Source organism: Myodes glareolus, chromosome 7 (genome assembly GCF_982192425.1).
Source record: "Myodes glareolus chromosome 7, mMyoGla1.1, whole genome shotgun sequence".
In the NCBI taxonomy this organism is placed as follows: Eukaryota; Metazoa; Chordata; class Mammalia; order Rodentia; family Cricetidae; genus Myodes; species Myodes glareolus.
The window spans coordinates 8,273,313-8,287,087 of NC_142032.1; the positions used below are offsets into that span (position 1 = coordinate 8,273,313).

The following is a 13,775-nucleotide window of genomic DNA, read 5'->3' on the forward strand; positions in this document are numbered from 1 at the left end:
TCCTCTCCGAGGCTGTGGCAATGACTTAGTTACTCTTCTTGCCCAGCAGGACAATTTTCTAATTACCTCTAGCAAGGCTTTCCATGTATGCTTCCTCCTGAACTTCATTTCCGGGCCTGTTGAATGTCAAATTAATTTTTAATCACCTTCGAGGTGTTGAGTTTAATTACCCAGATTGAAAGGGACAAGGAGAACAGGATGTACAGGGGAACTTTCGGGGTTCTTCTCGGGAATGGGGAGCGATGTATTCCTGGAATGTTGTGTGGGTGGGGATGCCTGACTCTCCCGCTAGAGTGCTGGTGTATGTGAGAGTCGTGGCAGGCCAGCTACGCAATGGGCAGTGTGAGAGGAGGAAGAGCAGGGACCCTAGGAAAGCCTGAGCTATAGAGGAAGAGTCTCGCTTGAGGATGAACGACAGACGTTGGCAAGAATTTAAGACCCAAGTCATGGAATAAAGGCAGAGCCACTCATTCACAGTCCAGTGCTCCTTTTGTACGACCCTCCCCACTCAAAAACCAGTCCCTTTTTAAAATCCAGGTTGGCCTCAAATTCCTGTGTGGCTGAGTACTGCACGCTGTGCCATCACACCGGTGTACGTGATGCTGTGGGTGGAACTCAGGTCCTTGTACACACTAGAGCAACACGCTTAGCGACCGAGCTCTGCCTCATACCCCGAAAACAGATTTTCAAAATATTTAAATTTTTTTAAATGTGTATGAGTGTTTTGCCCAGGTGTACACATGTGCACCATGAGTGTTCAGTGCCCCGTGGAGGACATCAGAACCCCTGGAACCGGAGTTACAGACGCTTGTAAGCCACCAGATGGGTGCTGGGAATAAAACTCAGGTCCTCCAGAAGAGCAGCCACAGCTCTTGACCAAGAAACCATCTCTCTAGCTCCAGGAAAGAGATTTTTAACATTATTTTAAATTTTTGAAGAAAGTTAAGATAATATTCACACGTGGAAGCTGCCAGACGTTCGAGTGTGTGCAAGCATGCAAACACTTTCACTGGAGCACAGCAGCACACGCTTACACATGGCTGTTGCCAACCCACAGAGGCAGAGGGGAGCAGTGGCGACATGTATGTCACGCTCAGTGTATTGAGGGGAAACACAATATATTTATATTTTAGCCATTTCCAGGAAAAAAAAAAACAGTTTTCTGACCTTTGACCTAAGCCAGTTATGAGATACTTCTCTCTTTTTTTCCCAGGCTTTCTTGCAGCTAGGAATGGCCTCATGTCCCAAAAGCACTAAGCAGAGCTCTCTGGGGGGTACTGCTATAGAGCCCTGCTGTTTCAAAGGAAAGGGTGAGATATGGCTGGGAGCTCTCCCACCTACTTCCTGTCTGAACTGAGAGTTTGCCCTGGGGAGCCCACCCAGCCCTCTTTGAGAACCCAAACCTACTGAGAGACAGGAAACACAGGGTGGGGAGCTCAGGTAGAAGGACTGGGTTCCCATTGGCTGTGGTCCAAGAGATGAGGAATGTCTACCCTGGGCACCGCCCAGAGGCTAGGCTACATGTTGCCTGGATCCTAGGAGCCACTTGTTCTTTGGGTTGGATTGAGAACAGGTCAGCCCCTGCTGCGAACTAGTCCCATGGCCTCTGATTGCCGGATTCACATCAGCACAAGGAAGGGTGTGAGGGAAACTGAGGTTTCTCCCCTGTTGGATTCTGGGGTCCTGGAGGCGGCATTTCTCGTGTTCCCTTATCTTCTCAACTCCTTCTACAGATCCCAAAAGAGTAGTCTCAACAACGCTGGGTGGCTAGGAGAGTATGTGAAGGATGAATGATGGACGGATAGATGAATGAATGAATGAATGAATGAATGAATGAATGAAAACAGTTACTAAGAGGCAGTTACAGAGCTGAAAGCCTAGAAAGTCTGACCTAGGAATTACATTATTTAACAAAGGAACTGGGGATAATTATCCCATTATCCCCATGGGGATAATTGGTTTTCCTATGCTCGTAAGAATTAGGAGAAAAAAGGTTGGGATCCCAGCTCCAAGGCTGGTCCAAACCCTGGCACAGACCTCTCCTGCCTCAGCTCCTTGGCCATTCCCTGAGGCAATGCTAGGCCCAGTCTGCAGAGGTGGGTGAAGAATCCGCCGTGACCTAGGGGAAAACACTAAAGGAAACTTCCTGAGTTTGGGCGCCGGCCAGTCACTTTTCTTCTTCGTGCCCTCCACTTCTGCCCTGAGAACTGCCAAGAACACGTCACCTCCTTAGCAGGTGCTCAGAACATATTTGGAGAATGAATGAGTTGCCTTGTATCAGTGCAAATTCCTCAGCAAAAAGTCACAGGCTGTGAGATTTCAGGAAAGCAGGTAACACTGATGTCGTATCTCCTAGCTCTGCAATAGATTGGAATGTGCATCCCGGTTCTGAATCAGCATTCTGCCACGCTATACAAGCCCAGGATGTTCATCACTTGCCGTCACAGAACAATGGTATGTGCGCTGAGAGAGCCGCTCGCTATGCCAAGCATGGCGACGTAAGCCGTGTCATTTAAACTTCATCGCAACAGGACGGGGTAAGTATTTATGGCTGGCCTGCTTTTACAGCTAAGGAATTTGAGGTCCAAAGAGGGTAAAGTAACTTTGCAAAGGCCACAGCAGCCGGTGCCAGAGTTGGGTGGAAACCTAGATCTGGTCCTGCGTGGGAAAAGAGGGCAGGTGGAGCATTGGCGTTGCAGCTCAGTTGGCAGAATGCTTGCCTAGCATGCACAGGGTCCCAGACTTGTCCCCAGAACTGCATTACTGGGCACAATGTCCCATGCTGTGTTCCAGCACCCAGTGAGCAGAGGGAGGAAGGCCAGAAGGTTAAGGTCATTCTCAGCTATACAGTGAGTTTGGGGCCAGCCTGGGAGACCCAGATTGGGGGCGGGGTATTAGTGAGGAGCAGTGAAGATTCTAGGGGGTGAACCCCAGAACTGCCGTGGGTGACAACTGCTGCCCTGAACTCCGCATGCAGAACACTGTAGTCGGAGAACTGATGGGAAGAGAGGAGCGTGGTGCCGAAGTAGGAGCAGTTGAGGCTCAGTGTGCCCACAGGACGTCATCTCAGAGGGGCTCTTCCTGGGCCAGGCTCAGTGGCAGTGTGACTGCTCGGCTGATGTGTGTGCTAAAGGGTGGGGTCCATGCATTAGGAGTGGCTGGGCTGGGCTGGCCTTTGTGATGCTTCCCACGGAGAAGCTGGTGATTCATGACCCTCCCCAGGCTGCCCAGCTACTCTCAGGGCACAACTTGTAAACAAGTCAGAAACTGTCATCTGGGCAAGAGAAAAAGACAGGGAGAAGAAGGAGTTTCTAAGGCCACCCTCAGTCTTCTGCCAACTCCAAATTTTACCTTCTGAACTACATACTGGACCCATACTGTTCATAACTCAGAGCCTCCCTCACCTATGGCTGGAAACCTTTCTTCATCCAATTTCTGACCTTTTTTTCCTGGAAAGTTCTAGAAACTCTACTCTCCTGGGCTGGCTCTGAGGTACAATTACTTCAGTGTAAGGTAGGGGTTCTGCTGCCTGGAGTACTCTCGGGGTACTTCTGGGAGGTGTGCAGCGATCAATCAATCCGCCGGTGCCATTAGTCAATATTTACCGGAAGTCTGGTCAGGCCAATGCAGGCTTGCAGTCTTAGTAAACAGGCCTGGCTTCCTCAGACTAGAGAAAACAAGGGGCATAGCCTGGTCCTCGAGGCACCTGGAAACCTCAATCACCATAACAGCACAATTAGAGGAAGAATTAAGTGTCAAACTGTGAGAGTCTCCCTTGGTCCACCAGGACTTTCAAAATGACAGGCGAACCAAGCAAGTTTGCCAAAAAGGCAAACAAGACTGGAAGACTTGGACAGGAGACATGAATGGTCTCAGAGCTCTGGAGGTCGGAGGCTGAGGGCAAGGCGGCACCAGGGCTGGCTCCCTCTGAGGCTCTGAGGGAGACGGTTTTGCGCTGCTGTCTTGCTTCTGCTGGTCGACCAACATTTGTTTGTGTGTGCTTGTTTCTGCTGCTGAAACATATCCATGAGGTACTTGCTCTGCCACAGTCTTCCCTCTGTCTTTGTTCTCAGAGTGTGTGCCCCTGTGTTTTTCTTCTTTACAGAGATGCCAGGCATAGTGTATTAGGGTCCTGTTCTCCTCATCTCACCCAACCACATCTGCAAAGACTCCATTTCCATGCAAGACTGAATTCTGAGGTGCCGCGGGCTAGGAGTTCAGCCCATGAATTAACTTAACCCATCGCAAGTGAGGTCCTGCCTCCAGAAGTCAGGAGCACATTTGGATCATACACATACGCCTGCCCCAAGGAGTTCTCCTGAAAATTACAAACTGTCGGCCCAGCCCTTTGAGGAGGTACCGGTTCCCACATTATCTTCCTTGCAGCTCAGGTGTGACTGGCCCCACCCTGGGTGAGAGGGTAACCGTGAACAACAAACAGCCTCTGGGAGGTCATGAAGGAGTGAACCAAGAGAGACAGAGGTTAAAAACAGCCCCAGCAGCAGTGGGAGGTAGAGCTTAGACGGCCTTTGGCCTTTGTGACTTTGATTTTCAAACAGCACCCAGGAGGTCACGAGGTCTTGATGACACAGCTTTCCACTTGGCACCCTGGAAATTTCTGACCCTGGGGATGTGTGCCCATACACGGTGATTTACTTCTTTCTTCTCTCCGGGCAGACCTTCAGAAGCTTCCAGAAAGAAGCCTGGAGAGGGTCCTGTGAGGACCTGGGATGTGCCTGTACTGTCTTTCAAAGCAGCTGGGTGACTCAGGAAAGTCACACAAGGCAGCTCCCATTTTCTCATCCGCACAACAGGAATGAGAAGGAACAGTTGTCCTGCCTGCCGTCTAATGGAGTGAGGGCCATTCTAAGAGGAGCGACTGGCCTTGGGGTGCAGGAAGGCTTTGGGGACACCGGCTCCCATCAGTTGCCGTGTTTGCCCTTACTGCACAAGCATCACAGACACCTGGAAGAGGTAAAGAGGTATCAGCTGTTGTCAGACCTTTGCTTGGTTCCCTGGGTGTGGTTTCCAAGTGGGCAGTGCCAGCATGGAGAGGTGGAAAACTTCTGATTCTTGGGGGCTGGTGAGATGGCCCAGTGGGTAAAGGCACTTACTGTCAAATTCCATGCCCCGAGTTCCATCCCTTCAGAACCCACAAGGTAGAGAAGGAGAGAAATGACTGTGGATAAACTTGCCCCCTGACCTCCATTCACATATGTGCAGCCACGCCCCCACCTCCAAGAAATAAATGAACAAATGTTTTTTTTTTAAGCTGACTCCAAGAATTATTAAACTGAATATGTATTATAACAAGAACCCCAAGAGATCTGTGCACTCGTTCAGCTTTGAAGAGCACAGCTTCCGGGGCCTTGTTCTGGTTGTGGGGTCCCATTCCAGGCCTCTGATGAGCAGGAGGGTTTTACTCTCTCTAGGAGGACGGTGCCCCTCCTCCAGCTCTAGCTCCAGGCACAGCACAGGGACTGAGTCGGATGGCGGCGGGACTCACTTCCAGAGCTTCAGACCAAAGATGCTGGCTTCATGCATATCCTTCTTCAGCTTAGGGTGGAAGCCTGGAGCCGGGAGCCATGTTGGTCACCACTGCAGCGGGTCCAGGAAGAGTCCTGGCAAGAGAGGAAGAGATGAGCTACAGACACAGAGAATCCCTCCTGCCCACATCTCCTGAGCTCCCAGTTTTGTCCTCCCCTTCACAGATGGGCCTGTGCTTCCCAACTCCTGTAAGATGGGAAGAATGGACTGAATGAAGTGGGTAGGGGTAAGGGGTGTCTGACAAGTCCCACGATGGCTAAAAATCAAACCCACACACTGGAGCCCTAAGGTGGAGCAGCTGGGGAGGGACAGTCTTTCAGACAGGGGGTCCTGCCTGCGCCCCCTGCAGAGCAGGTACGAGTAAGTGTTTTCTGAAATCCAGGCTCTGCCTGTCTTGGTTTTTCTGTGCAGCCTTCAGGCTTTGTGCTGAGAGCTCTGGACCCATTAGGGCCAAAGCACCATCCTCTTCCGGCAGGGAGCTTGAGGAGAGAAGAGGCGGTGACCAGTGGCTGAGCACAGTGTCCAGGGCGTCAAGATGCCTGTTCAGGGGACCTCAGCAAACTGCTGCCCGGAGGCCTGCACTGCTGATAAGATGGGTGTTCCTGGGACTCAGGGGCCAAAATGAGTTCCCCAGAGAGGAGCCGACCTCTGGGTTTTATGAAGATGCATCCAGATGAACTGGCCACCCTATTCTCTGAGGCTTCTGTAGCCTATGCCAGTACAAGCAGGGTTGGTGGGTGGGCGGTGGGTGATACCAGGGGGGGTCAGAGCATCTCATTCTGGGAGGATCTGGGCCTGAGTGTGAACACCTAGGCTGCTTCCATGTGAAGCTGCTGAGTAGGAACTGGGAGTGCGGAGAGAGCTGGAGGCTGTCTGTGTGGGGGAGAGAGAGCAAGTCAGGAGCAACCCTCACATCTGTGAACCCATTCTTCTGCCGTCTGTGGGACTGATCTGTGTCCGTTATGGGCTTTGCGAGTGGGAAGTGTTATCTCCAAGAGTCTGGGGGGTTGTTTCAGTTTGTTGTTGTTCCTGAAACAGGGTCTCCTTCAGCCCAGGCTTTGTTGAACTTGCTAGTAGCTGAGGATGACCTTGAACTTCTGACGTCACTTCAGGAGCGTGGAGATTACAGGTACACACACCACCAGGCCTAGTTTACTTAGTGGTCGGGCTCAATCTAGGACTTCCTGCACGCTAGGCAGTGCTCTACCCCCTGAGCTGCACCCCCAGCCTCACCCAGGAGTCTGTTTTGGCACAGTGTGGTAATCTGATGGTGGTGTTTATGTGAGCTGTGGAAGGATTGTGCTGGTGGTGAGACCCATGGGTCTGCCGAGACGGCAGAGGTGGGAAGAGGAAGCGCTCCCAGGAACTTGATGGCAGGTTGTCAAATGTGTGCCCAATAAGCAGATGGGCAAATTGAGTCCTTCCACAGTTGGGCCATTGCCTCACTTATTATCCACCCTAAGGGCAGGATTTCCTGTCTCAGAACTCAGATTGTCTTTCGGTTAATTCCCAGTTCATCATGGGTAATAGCCCCCCGTAGGGGACTCTGTTTGCCCCTGTGAGCTCCTTCCACCGAGTCCGTTGTCTTCTCAGAGCTGAAGAAGCTGCAGCTTCGGGGAAGCAGCGCAAAGCCCCTGGGTTGCACCTGCCACTTTTTTCTTTTTTGAGAGATAAAATCACTGGTCACATTTCTGCCCTCCACTCCCAGACAGCAGCTTTCAGCACAGATGTGTCCCTACAGGGAGGCCATCACCTCAGAAAGTCTGAGGATTCCTCAGCGCTCTTGTTCTAATCTGAGGAATGTTAGAATAATGATGCCAAGTGTTTCAGAGCCTTGGAGTCTGGGAGGAAGTGAGGCAGGGGGAGGGTGCAGGGAGGAAGGGGAGAGGGAGTGAGGAAGTCTGGGAGGAAGTGAGGCAGGGGTGGGTGCAGGGAGGAAGGGGAGAGGGAGTGAGGAAGTCTGGGAGGAAGTGAGGCAGGGGTGGGTGCAGGGAGGAAGGGGAGAGGGAGTGAGGAAGTCTGGGAGGAAGTGAGGCAGGGGTGGGTGCAGGGAGGAAGGGGAGAGGGAGTGAGGAAGTCTGGGAGGAAGTGAGGCAGGGGTGGGTGCAGGGAGGAAGGGGAGAGGGAGTGAGGAAGTCTGGGAGGAAGTGAGGCAGGGGTGGGTGCAGGGAGGAAGGGGAGAATGAGGGGCTCCCTGTCAGGAGAATGAGACACGGCTCATGCTGCTCACAGCTGAGGCAGGGCTGTATGTCTTCTCAGCCTAGGGAACTGGAAGAGCTTATACACTCAAGCAGGGTGGCACAGCCATGACCAGGTGGGCGGAGAGAGGCTTGACCACCTGTACTGGACTTCGAGATCTGCGCCACTGACATAAGTGTGTGACCGCTCTCCTCGGATCTTCCAAAGTTTCACCGTGCTCTGCCGCTTCGTCCTCAGCCACTGCTGCTGTGACTTACGGGGATCCCAGCCACACTTCTTAACACCCAGAGTCCAGCTTTGCAAACAAGGCTGCCTGCCCATCACTATCGCTGTGCTTCTGGACAAAGCGAGGCCAGATGCCTTTCTCCTCTCACGTTCCACTGAGGGACACTGAGAAAATCAATTTCCCCTCAATACCCTGCGGATGCATCGGCCTAGCTTTCCAGGGACTCATGAAATAATGGCAATGTTCATTTCTTGCTTCTGTGCCAAGTGCTGTGAAGCAGATCCTAGGCACACCTCAAGGATGCTACTATCTCCACTGTTTAGAAGAGAAGGCAGGAAACTCTGCCAGGCTCACAGACACCTGGAAACTCTACGCTGAGGCTGGCACCTCAGCAGCTCACTGCCAGAGCCCTGGCATAGACTACCTACCTCTTGGGAAAAAACTATTAGTAAGATTCAGGGAGAGTCTATCGTTTGGATGCTGGACCACAGTGTGGTGTTGTTAGGAGCCCTGAGCCCCCAGAGTGCACAGTGAGCTCTCTGAGACAGCACAGCCGGGATGCCGGAAAAGTCAGTTTCACTGGGGACAGTCATGGAGGAGAGAGCAAGGGCTCAGCTTGTCCTGCAGAGAGTCAGGATAGAAGCCACAGAAAAGACTGAAGGCCTATCTAACAGCAAGAGTCAGAACCCTTGACTGGCAGGCAAGTCAGGCCCCTGCAGCAGCTGAGCCAGACTGAGCCTCCCAGGTTTGCTGGGCGTCAGGGGTTTCCGGGTCTGTAGATAGACCTGTGCTCTGACTAGCTGCAGAGCTCATGGGATGGGGGACAGCTTTCTGATTCGCTTCCACATCTAGAGTCTGTCACTTATTTTGCCCTCCTTATTTTGTCTCCGTGCCTGCTGCAGAGAAACCTGGGCCCGTAGGGCACACACAGCGGGAGAGCAAGCTGTCCCATGTCATAGGCAGGGTCACTGTCCTGCAGAAGACATGCAGCAAGTAGTTACAATGGTGGAGGCGTCTGAGTAGCACAACTCCACTCCCCCCACCAGCAACAAGTGCCTCCTTTGCCAGCAAGAACATGCTCTCTGGAACTGGATGGAAAACCCCTCTCCACTCTCCACAATAACCCGGGTCTCCTCTGAACAGTAGATAAAGCCAGGCATTAAAATATGTCTTTAGGTCAGCAGTCAGTCTCAGGGGTTTTTCAGTTCATGATCTGGAGACGAAACTGGGGAAGACTACCACTGCCTCTCTGGTCACCGAAGAGGGGTGACATAAAGGACCCTTTAATCTCACCCAGACATCTGTGGGCCAGCATGACAGTAAGTCCCCTCCCTGGCAAACACACAGGCTCCTTAACTGGGAACTTTACTACAAGTGACACAATGGAGCCTTGTTTATAGTTGCTAAAAGGTCACAGGAGGTGGAAGAAGTCTTGAAGGCCGCAAATCTTAGACTCCTTCCTGCCCCACTGTCTGGGCTGACATCAGGACAGCCATGCGCGTATTCCACGCCTCTCCACTGACACCTTGATCTGCTATGCGTGCTGCGCTGTCAGATCTCCATTCAGGGCCATGTCTGGTTCTTGCCTAAGATCTCCACTGGTGTGTCTCTCACAGTGCAGGATAGTGTACACTCAATCCGAAAAAGATAAACCAGGCAGTGGTGGTGTACGCCTTAAATATCAGCATTCGGGAGGCAGAGGCAGGTGGATCTTTGTGGGTGTGAGGCCAGCCTGGTCTACAGAGCAAGTTCCAGGTTATACAGAGAAACCCTGTCTCGAGCTACCCCCACCCATAAAAGGAAGATATGTCACAGGGAGCTGGAAGTGACCCCAATGTCATTCTGTCTTAACATTGGGGTTTGTGGGCTGTGCCTGTTCCTTGTAGGATACTTAGCAGTCAAGCATCTTCCCCACCTTCTGAACAACCACAACTATCCCCACATATGACTCCGGGACAAACTGCCTGGCTGGAAACCAGAGCCACTGGTGTGTATGGCTGAAGTCTAGGGATAGAGAGTGTTTAGAGTTGGCTATGCTGGCTCAAATCAGTAACCTAATACTCAGGAGGCTGAGGCAGGAGGCTTGCTTTGAGTTCAAGGCCAGCTTGGGGTAGATCGTGAATTCTAAGCTAGCCTGGACTAAAGTTTGAGACCCTATCTAAAAACAAAATGAAGATAAAACAGAAAGAATGACAGGGAGGTGATTTGAATAAGAATGCTTCCACAGGCTCATGGTTTGAATGCTTAGTGGAACTATTGAAGGAAGGATTAGGAGGTGTGGCCTTGTTGGAGGAGGTGTGTCACTGCCGGTGGGCTTTGAGAATTCAATAGTTCATGCCAGGTGCAGTCATTTTCTCTCTCTTTCTGCCAAGAACTTTAGGATCAAATGTAAGCTCTTAGCCACTGCCCCAGTGTGCTTGCTTGTTTCCTGCTGTGCTCCCAGCTATGATGTTAATGGACTAACCCTCTGAACCTGTAAGTGAGGCCCCGATTAAATGCGTTTTTTTATAAGTTGCCTTGGTCATGCTGTCTCTTCACAGCAATAGAAAACCAGCTAAGGGAATGAATAAGAATAAAAAATAAGAACCAAATCGCAAACACAAGTAGCAGGCCCAGGTTTAAGTTTCACACACAATCATGATGTAGGTGGGTCTTCTGTCTATGTGTTACTTTTATTGGCTAAATAAAGAGACTGTCTTGGCTTTTTGATAGGGTAGCAGCTTAGATAGGCAGAGTAGACAGAACAGAATGCTGGGAGAAAGAAGCAGGCAGATGCCATGAAGCTCTGGCCCAAGATGGATGTAGGTTAAACTCATCCTGGTAAGCCACAGTCATGTGGTGATATACAGATTATTAGAAATGGGTTAAATAAGATGTGAGAGTTAGCCAAGAAGAGTCTAGATATAATGGGCCAGGCAGTGTTTAAATGAATACAGTTTTCGTGTAACTTTTCTTGGGTAAAGCTATCCGGGAGCCAGGCGGCGGGAAGCGGCCCTCTGCTCCTTTTTTACAAGTGGCTGCCCAATGAGGTAACTAATAGTGGCCCACTGCTCCTTTTACTACACAATCACTTCAACTTTACAACATCCCCACTGTCTTTGTGAGGAAACTGAGGCACAGAGAGTTTAATTTGGCCAAGGTGACACAGCCAGTGACTGCAATGAAACCAGTAACTTTGCTAAGAGAAAGAAGCGAGTAAGAAAATGGTACTCATGGTATGGTTTCACTTTTTTTTAAACACATACATGCATAACTGTCACAAAACACAAGTATTAGTGGTCATGAGTCGGGGAGTTGCAGAGGAATCTTAGTTTACCTTTTGACACAAAACCTGTGCTATTTATGTAGGATGGGAACAAATGGGATCTCATCCCTAGCTTTGGAAGCAAGTTATCTACCCCAGTTCCTGCCTGTTGCTGAGAGAGCAACTCCAAGAAAAACAGTTAAGGAAGGGGAGGGCTTGTTTGCTAATGGTGTAGGGTGCACTCCATTCGTGTGTGGAAGTCAGAGCGACAGAGCTTGGGGCAGCAAGTCATACCACATCTGCAGTCAGGAAGCAGAGAGCCACAAACCCCTGTGCTCAGCTCCCTTTCTACCTTTTTTATGGTCCAAGCCCAGGGAGTGGCTCCACCCACAATGGGCAGGCCTTCCCATCTCAGGTAACCTAACCAAGATGCCCTCCCACATACCACATGTGTGCCCAGACGTGTATCTCTCACGTGATCCTAGATCTCACCAAGTTGGCAATTGAGGTTAACCATCTCAGGGTCCTCTGTCTCATCTCAAGTCTGGGGACACTGGCTCTGAACTGAGGCAGGCATGGATGGGTTAGCATCTTCACCTCTGTCTCATCTCAAGTCTGGGGACACTGGCTCTGAACTGAGGCAGGCATGGATGGGTTGGGGTCTCCCCGCTCTGTCTCATCTCAAGTCTGGGGACACTGGCTCTGAACTGAGGCAGGCATGGATGGGTTGGCATCTTCACCTCTGTCTCATCTCAAGTCTGGGGACACTGGCTCTGAACTGAGGCAGGCATGGATGGGTTGGGGTCTCCACCTCTGTCTCATCTCAAGTCTGGGGACACTGGCTCTGAACTGAGGCAGGCGTGGATGGGTTGGGGTCTCCACCGAGTGTTGTGTGGAGATGAAGATGGGAATGTGGTACAGCAGAGGGTAGCCTCTTAGCAGTCCCTAGGGGAGCTCTTTGTTATTCCTTTTTAGAAGATGATGGGAAAGGGGGGTTGCTATGAACAAAATGACCCTTAACATTTTATTATTGGCCATTAGAAAGCACTGAAAACCCAAAACCTGGCTGAGCAGCCCTCTTGAGACAAGTATGGGAAGTGGAAGAACTGCCCAAGGCAGGCAGGGTGAGGCAGGTGCCAACACATCAGCATGGGTTAAAACCATGGCAGAAGCAGCCTAGTGGTGGTGGCACACACTTCTAATCTCAGCACTCGGGAGGTAGAGGCAGGCGTGTCTCTATGAGTTTGAGACCAGCCAGGTCTATGGAGCAAGTTCCAGGATAGCCAGGACTATACACGAAGAAACTCTGTTTCAAAAAGAGCAAACAAGCAAAAACAAAACAAAAACTTGTGGTTTTTGCACCCATGAGATCATTTTATGAGAAAACGAACCCACAGATAGTATGTCTCACTGTTGCTGAGTTTAACGGTTGCAGAATAGAGGCCGGAGTAAAAATGGGCTTTGAAATCAGACACATCTGAGCGCAGCTGCACTTAACTAGTCCTTCCCTGAAGGGCTCGGAGTTGTCGCTGCGCACAGATATGGAGGGCTGTGGGGCTGGGGTTCTCTAGGCGAACACGAAGCCCAGTTTCTGACACAATCATGTTTAATGAATGATCACTCTTGCTACTGCCACCCCGGGGGTGGACTGATGGCTGATGTTTTCTTCTTATACTTTGGTCAGTTGGATATCAGCATATTTATTTTTAGAATCAGAAAGAAAAAAAAATCTCATGAAACAAAATAAAGGTGGTGAAAGATTTACAGGGAGCAAAGGGCAGCCAGGCAGTCGTTCTTTAGAACCTGTTCTGGGGGCTGGAAGCGGACCTACAGCGAAGGAGGCCCCAGGAGGCAGGTGGTTGCACCCACTGCTTTCCCAATAGTGAACTTCCTGCCTTTGAGCCCACTCACCACACAGATCTCAGGGAAACCCCAGCGCCACAGTGCCGCCCCCGTTCCCCGGACACCCACACCCGGGCGCTGGTATCGGGTAGGTTTCTTACTGCGCCTCGAAATAGCACTCGTGGTTTCTAGTTCCCAGCTACTCCCTTTCATGGGCCGGGGCTTCCCCAGAGCAAAGGGTGTTTCATCAGTGCAAGGGAACAAACGCAGAATTCATCTTTGTTGTTGTTCTTTTCTTTCGTTATCTTTCTTATACTTTATTTTAAATATTTAAGTCATCCCATTAGATAAACTATATTTCATTAAAATGTCAAACTTTTTACTTTAAAAGGTGATCCGTGGAGTAACAAGGCCACATATAGAGTAGGAGAAAATCTTTGCAAATTGTATATCTGATAAAGGAGTAATATCCAGGATATACAAAGAACTCCTACCAGCCACCACCACCACCAGCAACGGAAACCAAAACAAGCCAACTCAAACATAAGCGATGACTTGATGTTTTTCTCTACAAGTCATAAAGATGAATAAGTCAATAAGCATGAACTCAATGCATGGCTCACAGGAGAAATGCAAATCAAACCCACAATTAGATACTACTTCACACCCATCAGAGCAGCTACCCTTAAAAAAAGAAGGTCCTACGTGCTGTACATG

The 13,775-nt window shown here is 50.6% G+C and overlaps 1 long non-coding RNA gene across 4 annotated transcripts in view; it reads left to right on the forward strand.

The window, feature by feature from the left end:
* LOC125393259 (uncharacterized) overlaps positions 1-10,483 on the forward strand; it is a 17,110-nt gene extending 6,627 nt beyond the window's left edge. Inside the window, exons 3-8 of one of the 4 annotated variants that reach the window (XR_015738327.1) lie at positions 2,357-2,537; positions 4,106-4,356; positions 4,678-4,982; positions 5,557-5,735; positions 5,959-6,676; positions 7,807-10,483. This is a non-coding gene — a long non-coding RNA (uncharacterized LOC125393259). Of the gene's footprint in view, positions 1-2,356; positions 2,538-3,081; positions 3,514-4,105; positions 4,357-4,677; positions 4,983-5,556; positions 5,736-5,958; positions 6,677-7,806 lie in introns of those variants that run through there. The other 3 variants (XR_015738328.1, XR_015738326.1, XR_007229747.3) reach the window with 3 other exon arrangements.
* Positions 10,484-13,775: the final 3,292 nt, after the last annotated feature.